The following is a 14,931-nucleotide window of genomic DNA, read 5'->3' on the forward strand; positions in this document are numbered from 1 at the left end:
TTTAACCCAGATTTCATTTGATTTTATGATCGGCTCTGATGACTCTGCAGTGTTGAGCAAACAAACAGAACTACAAAAGTAGACTTACTTAGGATTTTTTCCATGATGTCAATATTAACAATATTAACACACAAACTTCACACGGGGAGGCCCTGCTCAGGTTGGAGGCTGAGAGTTGATGTCTCCACTGTTGCCACAACAATAAAATTATAGTCATTACCTGGTGAGTTTAGCTTTGTTTAGTTAAGTAAATTAATTATTTCTCACTAAGCATTGGACACCACGGCATGAGAAAAATTGTTGTGATGTACAATTAACTTGCAGTCTCATTGCCTTGGATATGGTTGCTTCAAAGATTTCAATTCAATTTTATTCAGAGAGCTCCAAATCACAACATTATTTTCTAAAGTAAAGGCCCTATACAATAATAAGACAGAGAGAACCTCAGCAGTCAAGACCCACTATGAGAAGTCAATTTGTGACAGCGGGATGGAAAAACTCCCTTTTAGCAGGAAGAAACCTCTATTAGAACATGGCTCAGGGAGGGGCGGGTGTCTGCCATGACCGGTTGGTGATGAAGGGATGAAATAAGACAAAAAGACATGCAGAGAGATGAAGTGAAGTCTGTGGCCAGTTGCAGTCATGATAGCCATAAAACAGCAATAAGACAGAGTCAGTCTGCTATCAGTTTTCAATTAAATGAAGTCAAGCCAGCAACTACATTCAAGGTGTTTGTGATATTACAGCGATTACCTGTGCTAACTCAGTGAAAATCCCCAAACTGTTTCCATCTTTATACATGCAATCTACATCTACATACATGGAACTTCACATTAAACAAGAATTCACTTTAAATGCTTAAAGTGCTACAAATAGTGGTGTAGTTGTTGCTGGACAGCAGGATGACACCCTGTAGGTGCTCGCAAACTTGCTTTTATACAGAGCCCACAATCCAGCCAGTTGGCAGTGAGTTGAGTCAAGTCCCCCATTGCAAAGAGAGCCCCTATTGTTAGGAATAGGTTATGCTCATCAGTGCAGACTGACTCAGATTGATTGCAATATGCTGGAAATCTGTCTGCATTTATACATTAGACTGCAGTTATGTGCAAACCTTCGCCCATCTGTCTGAGAGTGAGCGTAATCAGTTCAAGTCAGACTGTGACTGTTGGAGACAACAGACAACAAAAAAACTGATGAGTAGTCAGCCTGGCAGCCTCCAATTATACATGCTCATGTTTCTGAAGTAGTGACTGTGGTGATGGCTTTACACTCTCTTTGTCGTGGTTTTCATCTTTGCTTGTGTGATTGACCATTCACGCCTAGGTTAAAGTCCAAAAAAGTTTTTTTTTAATTTAACCCCAAAGCAAAGTTGATTAAATAATACAAAAAAAATCTAAATCCTGCGGCCATAAAAGAGGTCAAAGTAACACAATTCTACTCAAAGTTGACAACAAACAGTACTGGTAACTCAAACAAACGAACCTCCCTAAATGAGACAAAGGGGAAACTTAAAATGTGGCTGATCAGTCCACAAAAACACAAAAGGGGGTAAAACACACAAAACCTGACTGAAACTAACATAACAAATTCCAATCTCCTCCCATGCTCCAGAGTTATTAAATAAGCCAATTTGCAGTTCTCCATCTAGGCTTGCCCCGCCCCTTTCCCACCTCTTGGCCCCCTCAATCAATCAGAATCAGAATCAGAAAGACTTAATTTAACCCCAAGGGGCAATTAAGAGGTAACTCAGAAAACAAAGAGATTAAATCATACATAACAGTGTAAACTAAAATGTGCGCACTTATTTTAGAATATAGTGTTATGCGAGTATGTAAATGAATTCTAAACTAAAACTAGTTATTATCCTGCAAATTAAATACTATATTTAAAGAATGAAAATGTGAATGCAGTGTTATGTATAAGTCTCTAAACTAATATTTAGTGGATGTTACCACTGTGTGGCTGTAACTGCAACCATCACAGCTTGGTATATCTTGGTGATAACGAGATAATGCTTTTCAGGTCATTTAATAAGAATAAAGAGAAAGTACTGTAACAAACTCCTTTCTCCATTGAGTAATTATGTAATGTACTACTACTTTAAGAAAAGTAACAGGTAATGTGTAATATGTACTTTGTTTTAGTAACGGACCCAACATTGATCGTGTATAGATAGTGTACTGAATTGTGTTAAAGTACTCCTCTGTTACAATTACATATTAACAGTGGGATAAATAAAGAGTAGAGTGTAAACAATTTAAGTGCTCACTTCAGGCAGAAACTGATCCTACATGCTTCTCTTTCATCCTTCAAACTGAAGCAAATCCCAATGCTCGAATCAAACTCCCTGTAATTTATAGTCATAGTGTTTTGATGTAAAGCTTAAAGTAAAAGCAAAGGTATATTGAAGAGTGTGTGACCTAACGTAACACCATAATCTGTGTAAAAATAATAGGTCGTTCATTTGTTTGCTGTGTGACTGTGGTTACAGTATCTGAGCTTAGGTGACAGAATCAGCAGATACGGTCTTTAGTGTAGCCAGACACCATTCACAAGCCACAGCCCAATTATATTTTTTTCTGTTTCCCATATGAACCCAAGATCCAGCTTACTTTGGCTGAATTACTTCAGTAAGTCACTTTAAATCACACACCCCTTTAATCAGGGAACAGTTCAAACACTCTTGAACAATAAAAAAAATATTTTTGCAGTTGCTCAGGTGGCGTAGTTTGTCTTCTCACTCGCCTACTGAATAAACGGCCTACCTTCTGCCACACAAACGGCTAAGTGAAAATAACAAATCATCCCTGCACCAAAGACATGTGGTGTTCTTACAGTAAATGAATTGTAGACTCTCTCTGTGCTTCCATCTGTCTCTGTGTCCCTGTCAGAGATTTATGGCTCTGTCTCACCACAGGACTGCCACTGTACCCAAAGCTGCTCCGTAATCACATCATGGTGCACAAAAGCAAAACATTTGCTCGTGTATGTGTGGCGTTTATGCAAATGCATCAAAAGGCAACAATCGAGACTGAAACATGAAGTTCCTTGAACGGCTACTCGAAGCGGCTGGCTCCATAGGTACTACACAGATTCTGGCACATGCAAATGAGCTCTTTGGCAATCACATTGTTGTCCAAAACTACTACTTTAAAACAGTAAAAATACTACAGTACTTTATGACTTTCAAACTGTGTTATCTTTGGCATTTTTCATAGATTCAGCTAAAGAAACTGCAACAAATTGTTAAATGTTTTTGCTGCAAGTAACAAAATGCCTAAAGAAACCATTTAAAAGTGGTTCTGTGCTAAGCTGTCTATTATGTGTAGACACAACACTGGTTCATGTGTCGAGTTAGGTGCCTTTTTCGTGCTTGAATGATCTGTAGCTCAGTGTCCAGTGGTTTAAAAACAACTGCTCTGAAAAAGTGAAAAAGTAGCCAGTGTAGCAGTGTTCAAAGACAAACTTTGAAAGATCTTCAGAAAGCCTGGAGAACTATTGCTTAAGACTTTTTTTTTCTTTTTAAATTACCAGAAACTCTGACTTCTTGGAAGCAAAGTATTAAAAAAATGAGGTGTGGCTCGAGACTGTTGCACAGTACTGCAGATATCATGATATGCAGTCCATGATATACCGGCATGCTTTTGATTACTCTAAATACATTTAATTTAATTGTATTTATTTAAATAAACTATTATTTGGCACTTAGGGTCTTATTGTGTTTAATCAAGCCTATGATTTGTTCAAGCTCACTTTCTTTTCCATAAAGTCTCAGGACACCTGAACCACAGACCGTGTAACGATGTTTTTCAGCGATCCCAAAGATAATGCTGACTAGCAGAGATGATACAGGAAGTATTGTCCGTAAGCCTTCAGGTAAAGCTTCAGAAGTGCCAGTTTTTGTTTCCTGCCATCCAGCTACTACTGCCCATAATATTTTTTTTTATATTACCATTTATTTTATTATGCTGTTCTACTACTACTTAAGTCAGTGCTATGTTTTCAAGTCTTGGCAAGAAAACAGCAAGTTAAGAGAGAAAGAAAACAGTTTCCAACATCATACCTGCCACAATGACTACATCTAAATATCCTCCTCATCTTGCAAAGTACACAAAAATATCCCCTGGTAACAAATTGCATTTTTATGTGTTTGCATAAGTTGCACAGTTTTTCCAGAGGTTATAGTTTCATGTCTCGACGTTTCTTTGTCACCAGAGTGACAGCTAACCTGGAAATATCAGTCGCCAAGTTCGGCTTTACCTCTGGACATGGAAAAATGGTCCTGGGCATAATTTGTTTACTGAAGACTAAACACAAGATGACTGACTGTAAGCTCCTTTACTGAAACAATATCACAGGCCCTTATGAGCGAGCAAACACACCGCTGAAAGGGTAAAAGCAGAGGATGGTTCTTTAACGCAGAATCAACAGCACATATCAGCTTCAGTCTGCATGAGCACAGCAGCTCAGCGGTTTGCGTAAACATTTCCATTTTAAACGTAAAACAAGTCGCACTTATGAATTGACACATTTGCATTTTAATGAGCTACCTCGAAACTGTGACTCAGGAGGCGATTATTATGAAAGAACGCAGGCCAGCTTTCAAACTTGATTTCTCATGCGGTCCAATGACACGTGTGTGGGGCATATAAAGCACTCGAGTGAGTTTGTGTAATATATATTCATAGAGGTGCTGCACACTCACACGTTCTCTGAGCTGTAAACTAATTGATATTGCTGTGTAATGAACCGCATCAGTGCTGCTGCTAAATGACGACGGCTCATTATATTCAGTAAGCAGGATGCCATTTTAAAAATGTTTGCTTGTGACCTATAAATTGGTGTCATATTGTAGAACTGTATCTGTCCCCAATAATAAGTTAAATAACAAACATACTGTATTGGAGGATACTGCACATCTCTATCTTTGTGAGTGGGCAAGCTGAGTCGAATAAAAGGACCCTTTTTTTTTAAGCCATTAGCAACTGGAAATTAAAAAATGGCTTCCCTTTGAATACGTTTCCCACAAAAATTGTAACAAACACACACATCATGCTTCACACTATTATGACACATGATTGCACATGTTCTGATGTTCTGCATGTCCTCTGTGGGTTCTCTCTGGATCACAGTCCACAGTCCAAAGACATGGTGAAGACATGGTCCTTCAAAATTACAAACGATATCTAGAGTCAAGTAACAATAACATATATACCAACTGTGGTAGTTGGCCCTGCACCTGGCCTCAGATAGGCAGAAGAAAATGTGTGGATGGATGGATGGATGGATGGATGGATGGATGGATGGATGGATGGATGGATGGATGGATGGATCCATGCACCATCCCGCCTACTTTATGTTGTTCTGTCTCTACATAAAAGCAAAATTGACTAACCCTGCCACAAATTTCTACAATAATTTTGTCTACAATAGTCACTGGCATCCTCTTTAGGAGAATATCAAATGAATATCAAATCAAGTGCATTAAGCAGAAATGTAGTGCATAGCACCTCAGTGAGATTTAGACTAATCAGTATCAATCATCTGCCTGTATGACTTCAAACAAGACCTGTAAGCTCAGCAGGCCACTTAATGCCACAGTGCCAATCACATACACACACACTGATATGCAGACAACAGGCACAGCATGTATATACAGTACCTCTGTCACACATTGCACACATAAAGAAGCCAGCTTTTTGCTGCTTTTGATGATGAAAGAGCAGTATTACCCCGAACCTCTCTCTGGGGGTCTTCATTTGAGTTTGACATAGCCAGACCCTGCAGGAAATCAGAACAGCTCAAACCCTGTGGGGCCACATCAGAAACAGCACAAATCATAAACTAGGATGAAGCGCACCAGTGGGACCGCTCTATGGGGTGTCAAGGAGGACTGCACATGGAGAGGCAGAGGAGATGGAAAGGAGGAAAGACAATTCAGAGATGAGAAGAGAGATGAACTGACCAAAATAAACTGAAGGCAAAAGGTAAATCTTGTGAAATCAGCTGAATTCTCACAAGATACAAAAACAAAGCTTCAGATTATGCACTACAGTCTGGTCCATTGGTCATCCTGGTGCCAAATACTGTTTTTTACATATTTTGATGTATGTCGACGTTTACACCCTGGAGAGGACACAAGAGAAAGAGAAAAATGACACGAGACATGACATAAGAGGTTTCTCATGTGCAAACTTTTGCTTCTTAATGTGCAATTTATTTTTATTTTTTTACCAAAGTGCAGAGTGCTAACTAAATATCCCCAGATAATAAATAAATAACAAAAGTGTTAACGATTACCTAAAATAATATATAACAGACTCATAACCCTTTCAGTAAACACTTTCCTGATGTGTTCATGATTTCCTTTATTAGATAGTCAGGTTCATCATTTTTCATCTCCAGTTTCAAAACATCAAGATAGCGACAGACAAAATGATGACTATGAGTCTTCACGACGGGACCACACATTCAAATGGGTGACATCACCGTAGCAAATTCCCTCTTTTAAACACCAATCAGGAATAACATTATGACCACTGACAGATGGACTGAATAATACTGATTATCTCTTCACTGCAGCACCTGTTAGTGGGTGGGATGTAACAGGGAGGAGTGGTCCACTCCGACAGATGAGCTACCACAGCTCAAATTGTTGCAGATTTTCCTGCTGGTTCTGATGGAAAGATGTCAGAATACACAGTGCACCACAGTTTGTTGTGTATCCATATCCGCATGGTCAGGGGGCTCATGCTAACTCCTGTCTACTTCTAAAATCTCCAAACATGGGCATTAAGCATCAGAACTGGATCATGGAGCAATGGAAGAAGTTGGCCCGGTCTGCTGAACCATGTTTTCTTTTATATCACGTGGCTGGCCGAGTGCATCTGCATCACTTGCCTGGGGAACACCTGGCACCAGGATGCACTATGGGAAGAAGGCAGGCTGGCAGAGGCAGTGTGATGCTTCAGGCAAAGTTCTACTGTGAGACCTTGGGTCCTGACATTCATGTGGTTGTTGACATGTAGCACCTACCTAAGCATTGCTGCAGACCACCATGTACACTCTTTTATTGAAACGGTACTCCCTCATGGCTGTGGACTCTTTCAGCAGGATGATGTGCTCTGCCACAAAGCAAAAATGGTTCAGGAATGGTTTGAGGAGCAGAACAACGACTTTGAGCTGCTGACTTGGCCTCAAAACCCCCCAGATCTCAATTTAACTGAGCATCTGTGGGATGTGGCTGATTCATGGAGGCCTCACCTCACACCTCAGAGGATGTGTTGCTGTCTTCTTGGTGCCAGATACCACAGCTCAGCTTCAGGGCTTTGGTGGAGTCGATGCCTCGATTGATTGGGGCTGGTTTGGCAGCAAAATGGAGATAACATTATTCCTTATTGGTGTATACAGATGCATTGTGGGCAGATTGTGTTTGTCATTCACTGAAGCATAAACACACTTTCTCTCTTGTCTGTCTGAATTTTATACAGGTGTGTAACATGTTGAAGGCTGGTTGCTTTTAGTTGACTGAAGTGCATAAAATGGGCCTAGTTCCCATCGACTGATTGATCCCAATTTCTACTCAACTTCTTCTTGTCGGAAAAGAAATGTATGCTAATCATCTTTAATTATTGTGTTTCAAGATATATAACATTTGTAAAGTGTGGTGCAGGCAGCCTTATCTGCTAAGACCTTTTCTCACTGGCTGCAGTCACTCTGGTCTCTTTTACATGCATGATTACAAAAGATAAAACGCTGATGCACAGAAGTGGATGTCAGAAAGTGTACAGTTGCCTTAAAGCCTTAAGTGCCTCTCTCGAGAGAAACCCACTACTGGCCTCATGAATCACACAATTCAAAACTAAAAAAAGAGTGACTCATGATAACAAACTCTTCCAGTCGCTGCCTGCATGCAAAAGCCAAACAGCGCAAAAAGGATGGGGTGAACAATGGGAAGTGATAACAGGAGTATGTCTACGTCACTTATGAAAGAGTAACCAGACCCTCTGGGTGGAGAGGATAAATAAAGGAGCAGGAAGGTGGATAATATTCTCCACATATCCCTGCTTGCTTGTGGCTTTGGCGCCTGTCATGCTCTGCTGGGCAGTGATGTCACTCAGGCTGCAGGGAGGCTTGCTGGTGCTGCCCCTCACGGACCCACACAAACACATTTTCAAAAGCACACGCATCTGCACACACACAGCAGAGTTTTAATGATTAAACAGGCAGCATATATATATATTCATACACACACAACACATGATTCAACATTGTCAAAAGTGGTCAATAATTTAAAGTTCTCTTTCAGTGCAGTGACTGCCTTCCACAAACACTGGACAGGCGATTCTTATTCTCTGCTAGTTTTCTTCTTTTCATCCATCTTAACTTCACCACCATCCACTCTTATGGGCATCGATTTTCTCTAATCAACGCAGGGTTTAAAAAATATACATACAGACTCAAATGTAGCGATACACTTACTTAAGTCAGTTAATAAGTGGTGTTTAATGCTTAATAGTTTAACAAAAACAGTGATGCCGAAAATTTTACATTGTCTTTTAACTTGACAAAGCCAAGACGTATTAACTTCCCGTTAGTGATCATGACTGGTATGACTGATTTCGACCAGCATAAAAGGGAATTTATTTGACAGCACTGCCTGGATTAAGCAATACTCAGTACAACGGGGAAGTCCAGGAAACTCAAGATCTAAGAAGGAGAATTGTAGATTTACACAAGTTGGGAGGGTCTCTTTGAGCCGTTTCATAACAACTGCAGAGCCCAAGATCATCACTTAAAACAACTGTACCTAAGTGCAAGATATTGTCATGTAGCACAACGTTTCTAAGGTCTGGAAGAAGACCTAAACTGTTTCCCTCAGATTTGAAGAAATTAGTTAGGATGTTCAAGAACAACCCAGGAACCACCAAGGCTCAAGCCTGCCATGAACTGGGCTGAAAATTATTGTGTTTTTAAAAGTCTTTAATGATTTATTAGACACAATCATTCCACTCCGGAAAAAGAACAGTTTAGAGAACTCAGTAAAAAGCCCAAATTACAACAACATTCTTGCGCATGATCAGTGGATTGTCTGATTCCAGCTGTTCAGAATATTCAGGAATGGAGGAATGAGGCGAAAGAGTTGGTAGATTCTGGAAGAATTTCACAGGGCTAAACTTCACACTTGCATACACTTCCTAAATATAAAATGGAAGGAGGAGAAAAAAAAAGAAAAACTGGGACGAGGATCCTATTTGCACCCATATATAACCTCTGTCTCATTTTTAGTGTCACACTAAGCCCTGCCACAGCTTTCAACCCCGGTTCAGTCCCCTAAGCACTGTAGTCATTTGCTATAAATAGGCATACATGCAGCAACACACACCACAGCCACCATATCAACCGTCTGCTTTTATTTTTAAGCTAAACAGCTTCAGCTGTGATGAAGTCTCACCTGCAGGCTCCTTCATGCCGTGAACACTCTCAGGAAGCAGTCATGCTGTGCAGTATTGGATTAGAAAATGCTTAGCCCATCACAGTAAAAATACTGCACACTTCAACGGGAGGCCAAGGGCATTCTCACTGCAACCAAAGGAGGCTTTTAAATCACAGACGTAGGAGCACACCACGCTCCTGTGCTTTATGTCCACAACACATCAGTCAGGTGAATAGTTTAGAGCACTGCGACCTTAGCGGCATCCACAAAATATACAGTACATAAAACATTTAAATCTTTTAAGACTAGATTTCTTTTTTTCTTCAGTCATTTCTGAGGAGTTTTATTCAAGGTCATGCTCCCTCTTTATGTTACCGTTTTTTTATTGTTGAGGCCTCGATTAAAAAGCTTTTTCCGACGGCATGGTAATATGAATTTGTGATGCCCAGCACAAGCAGCAGAGCATCGCCTGTGAACCTGAAGCTCAGAGAAAAACACGCTTGCAGGTCTGCAGCAGTATGTGTTAGAGGCACGTGTATCGGGTTGGTGTTACTAAGAGAAATTCTGTGACACAAAACAAATGAAGGCTTTTGCATTTCGGGCATCTGTTGAAAAAGACCAGAAGTGATTCATGGTAAATTAGGAGACTACAAAAGAAAAAAAACACTAATGTGGATGCCCCCGGAAATTGGTTTTATGATAAAAAATAGTATTCACAGAGAGATTCAAGATGGATGCTGCGCATGCTCATGCACGAGATACACACTTCCCTCCTTGTTTACAAACTAGTAGTAGCAGATGCAGCCGAGCCTCTCCTCTCGCCTCTCTTTGTTGACGCCCTCCCCATCCTTTTGGCTCCTCTGTTTTCTTGACTTCTCATTTCCTGAATTTGTTTTCATCCAGCCTCCCCCACCAACACTAGCAGAGAATTGCTCTGATTTTTACATGTCTCCTAAATGAACCGACACACAGCTCTATCATCACGCTGACATGCTGCAGCCGTTACACAAACACCAACTCATCAAAGCTGTTGTGAGGGTACAACAAAAGAAAATGCATTTCATAGCAGTGACATTGGCTTTTTCTTATAATGAAGCACATTCACTGATTCCATAAAAAGGAACAGGAAAAAGGACCTTTAACCCTTTAGTGAAAATATTTTTAAACACACGTTGACTTTTTCTATTTCTGGAAACTTGGCCATACATTTAAAGAAAAAAAAACAACTTTTGCTTGTTTTTATGTTTTTTGCATATTTTTCCCTTAACTGTTAAACCACAGATTGGTTTGGTTTTTTGCCATATACCATTTAGGGAAATGCATTTAAAAAAACAAACCAACAAACAAACAAACAAAACAAATGGAAAATGTACTGGTAGAAAATTAGTTGTTTTTTTAAGAATTAATGACGTGACATGTTTTGAGCATCTTGCCTGGTTGTAGTAGACAACAGCTGAAGGGGGACAAAAACTACAAATGCCTGGACAGGAAACAGGAAGTCCTTTTGTTCCTCTCAGTCAGGACAAGGAAGAGGTATTTAGGCATTTAGACAGTTAGACCTGAGACATTTCGAGCAAGCCAGAGCTTTTAGGCTGGCCGGTGTAGCTGAAGGCTGAATGACCTTGCAGACATAAGGGGATGATGGCTGCAGGTTTTCCTTGCGTGTTTATTGTATTTGTAATGAATTTTATCAGGTTATTTCATGTTTTACTGTCCTATGAATGAAAATTATGTATTCTTGTTTTGTTTCTCTTGTCAGGTATTATAACATAATAGTTTTCATCTAATTAATGCAGCTTTTGTATTCTGATTTAAACAGGAAGACCAGCCGCCATAACTGTTGATGCGCTCGGTTAGAGAAATGTTTTCATTCTAGGGATTTAATTACTGTTTGAAAAGAATTCCGTTTCTTCAGAATACAAGACCTTTAAATAATATGGCCAGACACCACACATAAATGACTTTTTTTCAGTCATCATGATTCATGAGCTGTTAATAATATTCATGATTTCTCAGTCAGGTCTGCAGGACTGCAGATAAAAGCATGAAATCATGAAGCAATTATTCTTACTTAATCATAATTTCAACACTTACAGACATATACGTTCACTGCCATCACTGCTCAGTTGTTTAGCCCCCACTTGCAGACTTGACAAGAACAACATTAACTCATATGGATCATGATTAAAATGCTATAGTTGTTTCATTATTCAATGTACAATTTGTAGTTATTATAAAGAAATGATGAGTACTTTTCCATGTGTGAACCCCTGCAGATATCTTCACTGTATAGTGTTACTCATCCCTGTAACTAACTGCAAACAAAGCACTTCAAAAGATTCAACCTTGACTCAACTCAAGGATTGATTTTCATGAAGCAGAGCAGGCAGATGGAGATGTTACATATCAGTCGTTCCCTGTTTTAGCATACCGAGGGGCGCTGGGTTCACTTTACTGTAATCTGTGTTCTACCCGAGCTACACCATAAACAATGAGCCCAGAGAGCACAACAACCGACATCTCACTTTCATCCCTGCTAAGTGAAGGAAAATCCCCAAACAGGATTGAAATCCCTTAAGTGCCTCACATTTTTAGCAAAGCTTTTACCTGCAGGCTGTTCCTGCACCGCTGCTCGGTCTGAACATTTCAATTGTTGATAACAATGATGAAATTGCTTTGTGTATTTTCATGTTTTGATGCATAAATTACTCGGATATTAAATCATGAGTCTGTTTTGCAATCCTGAAATTGTGTACACGGTATTTTGATTTTTTTTTTTACCACAAAGTTGGGATCAGTGCCTTTTTATCAGCATCTCAGCTGTAATGCAGCAGCAGCAGCCTGGCGTGTTACATCCTCAGAATCCCCTGTCAACCCACTGACGTCAGAAACCTCTTTGTATGTACGCGCGGCCCTCGATGCCAGCCCCCGCATGGCTTACAAGGAGAAGGGGGGTGGAAAAAAGGAGGGAGGATGGGAAAGACGGAGGTGGGAGGTGGGCTTTATGTTGTGATGTAATTTCATGGAAGTTGTTATGTGGTGATGCTGCATCTTACAGGAGATGTGAACACCAAGGCCCCCTACTGGCCGGGTAAGAGAACAATTGAGCTCACGGTTTGTTTGTTTTTCATTATGCTAGTTGATATGTATGACCATAAAATCACATGCAACATTTACATGAACCACAGGAAGGCTGGTGGAAGGTTCGAGCATGGTCTTTCTCAGCTTATTATTGAGGTGGTGTGTGCTCATCTGACGCAAAGTACATTTTTGGAAAGGTCAGTGAAGGGATGCAAAGAGACTTGTGGTCACACCTGTGTGCCGGTTAACCTAACCTGTGTGCCTAACCTGGATGTGTTAGCATGCTCGCACAAGTCCACCCATCATAACAATCATGGAGCTGCACCATGGTGCCGTTTAAAGAGGGTGCCATGTTTTCAAATGACATTACGATTAATGTTAAACTGAGGTGATGCATCAGTCCGTTTTAGAATTAAACATACAGCACCATCTGGTGGCAGCAGAAGTCATAGATTTCAAAGATTTACATTTCAGTTGTGTTAAAAGCTCAAATATAACTGAAAAAACCTGATTATCTTTCATTCTACACAGATGTTGACCTCAATGATGTGTTTCTTTAGTCATGGGGTGACTTTTGCTTATTCATTTCTGCAGAGGGCATAAAAGGATATTAGTAAAGGACAGAAAGGGGAAAACAACGGTGAAAGATTTACATCTGAGGTCTGTTCAAATCACAGTGTTAAACAGTTTGTTTGTTTTTAAATGCTGCTGTCAAATTTTCCAACCCTAAAACAAACCACAAAAACACCTAAAGGTAATACTCATTAATTGGCTGATTTATTTCTGTTAAACTGGTATGCTTCATCAGGACTGTGCGGGTGTGGTACTTTACCCGTAAGCATTAGCAAATTCAGACGTGCCTTAAACACACAAGCAGTTTCTCTTTTACCAACTGCCAACTGCCTGTTGGAGCAAGTCTAAAAGTCACTTTGCTCATACTTTTATGAGCTTTATTGCTAATATCAAATCTTACCAAATACAAAATCAACTTCTTTTTGTTGTGTACATTCACTTTATTAGGAGGTCAAATCAGGCACTTTGCTTGTACTGGGTTGGACCCCCCCTTTTTTTACCTTCAGAACTGCATTGTCTGTCGAATAGATTCAACTAGGCGCTGGAAACATTGCTGTGATTCTGGTTCATATTGACATGATAGGATCATGGAATGGGCCGCCACATCCCAAAGTTTCTTTACTGGATTGGACTGTGGAGACCATTTGAGTACTGAATAGTAAACTCATTGCTATGTTCAGGATAATGCTTTGCGATTACGCATTATCCAACCGGAAGCATCCAGAAATCATAAGGGTCTGACACAGTCAGGCAGTGACATTCAAAAGATGCTCAGCTGATAAAAAAGAGAACAGGAAAATATTGCCCGCACCATTACGCCAGCAGCCTGAATCACGGGGACACAAAATTAATCCATGCTTTCATGTGCTTTACAAAGATTTCTGAAATTGCCATCTGAATGATGCAGCAGAAATCGAGACTCATATGACCAGGCAACATTTTTTCCATCTTCTGTTGTCCATTTTTGATGATTCCCTGTAAGTTGTAGCCTCAGTTTCCAGCTCTGCTGACAACAGCTGGTCTGGTCTCCTGCTACTGTAGACCATCTGCTTCAAGGTTCCTCTTTTTTTCCTTTCAAAGATGCTCTTCTGCATACATTGGTTGTAATGAGTGGTTACTTGAATTACTCTTGTTATTTGAAGCATTCTGGCCATTCTCCTCTGATATCAACAAGGCATTTTTGTCAAAAGAACCACAGCTCGCCAGAAATCTCTATTTTGCACATTCTCTATAAACTCTAGAGATGGTTGTGAGGCCAAGCCCAAGCGGATTAACAGTTTCTGAAACGATCAGACCAACCTGTCTACCACCAACAACTATGTTTTGTTTAAAATGAATTAAATCACCTTTCTTCCTCATTGTTACGACTGTTGTCGTAATTATAATATGTAAATTTGAGTGTGCAGGTGCTCCTCCATGATTGGTGCATCCAGGGTGGATGGATCCTACCGATTGGCTAACGACCGGGAGGCAGCGCATAAGAAGACACCTCCAGGGACTGCCAGTTAATTCATCCTCGGCCCAACCCCGACCGTGTGTTCACTGTTTCACTATGTTGGTTTAATGTAGGAGCATGTAGGCGTGGACCGCCTTTTTGTTTGATTAGTTTTCTCCTGTTTTTGTTAGGTAGGGAGGGAAGTAATTGTTGTTTGGTTTAGTTCTTTTGACTAGGTAAGTTGTATTTACTGTCACAAAGTATTCATTGTGTGACGTGCTGCTCGGGGTTGGACGGGGATGGATCACCCTTTATGTTGTGGTCTGGTTGCGCCTAGACGGGCCGTAACATCATTCTTATGCTGAGTTTAAACGTCAGAACATCCTGTAATGTGTTCCTGCAACGT

This window comes from Maylandia zebra, linkage group LG4 (genome assembly GCF_041146795.1).
Source record: "Maylandia zebra isolate NMK-2024a linkage group LG4, Mzebra_GT3a, whole genome shotgun sequence".
Classification (NCBI taxonomy): domain Eukaryota; kingdom Metazoa; phylum Chordata; class Actinopteri; order Cichliformes; family Cichlidae; genus Maylandia; species Maylandia zebra.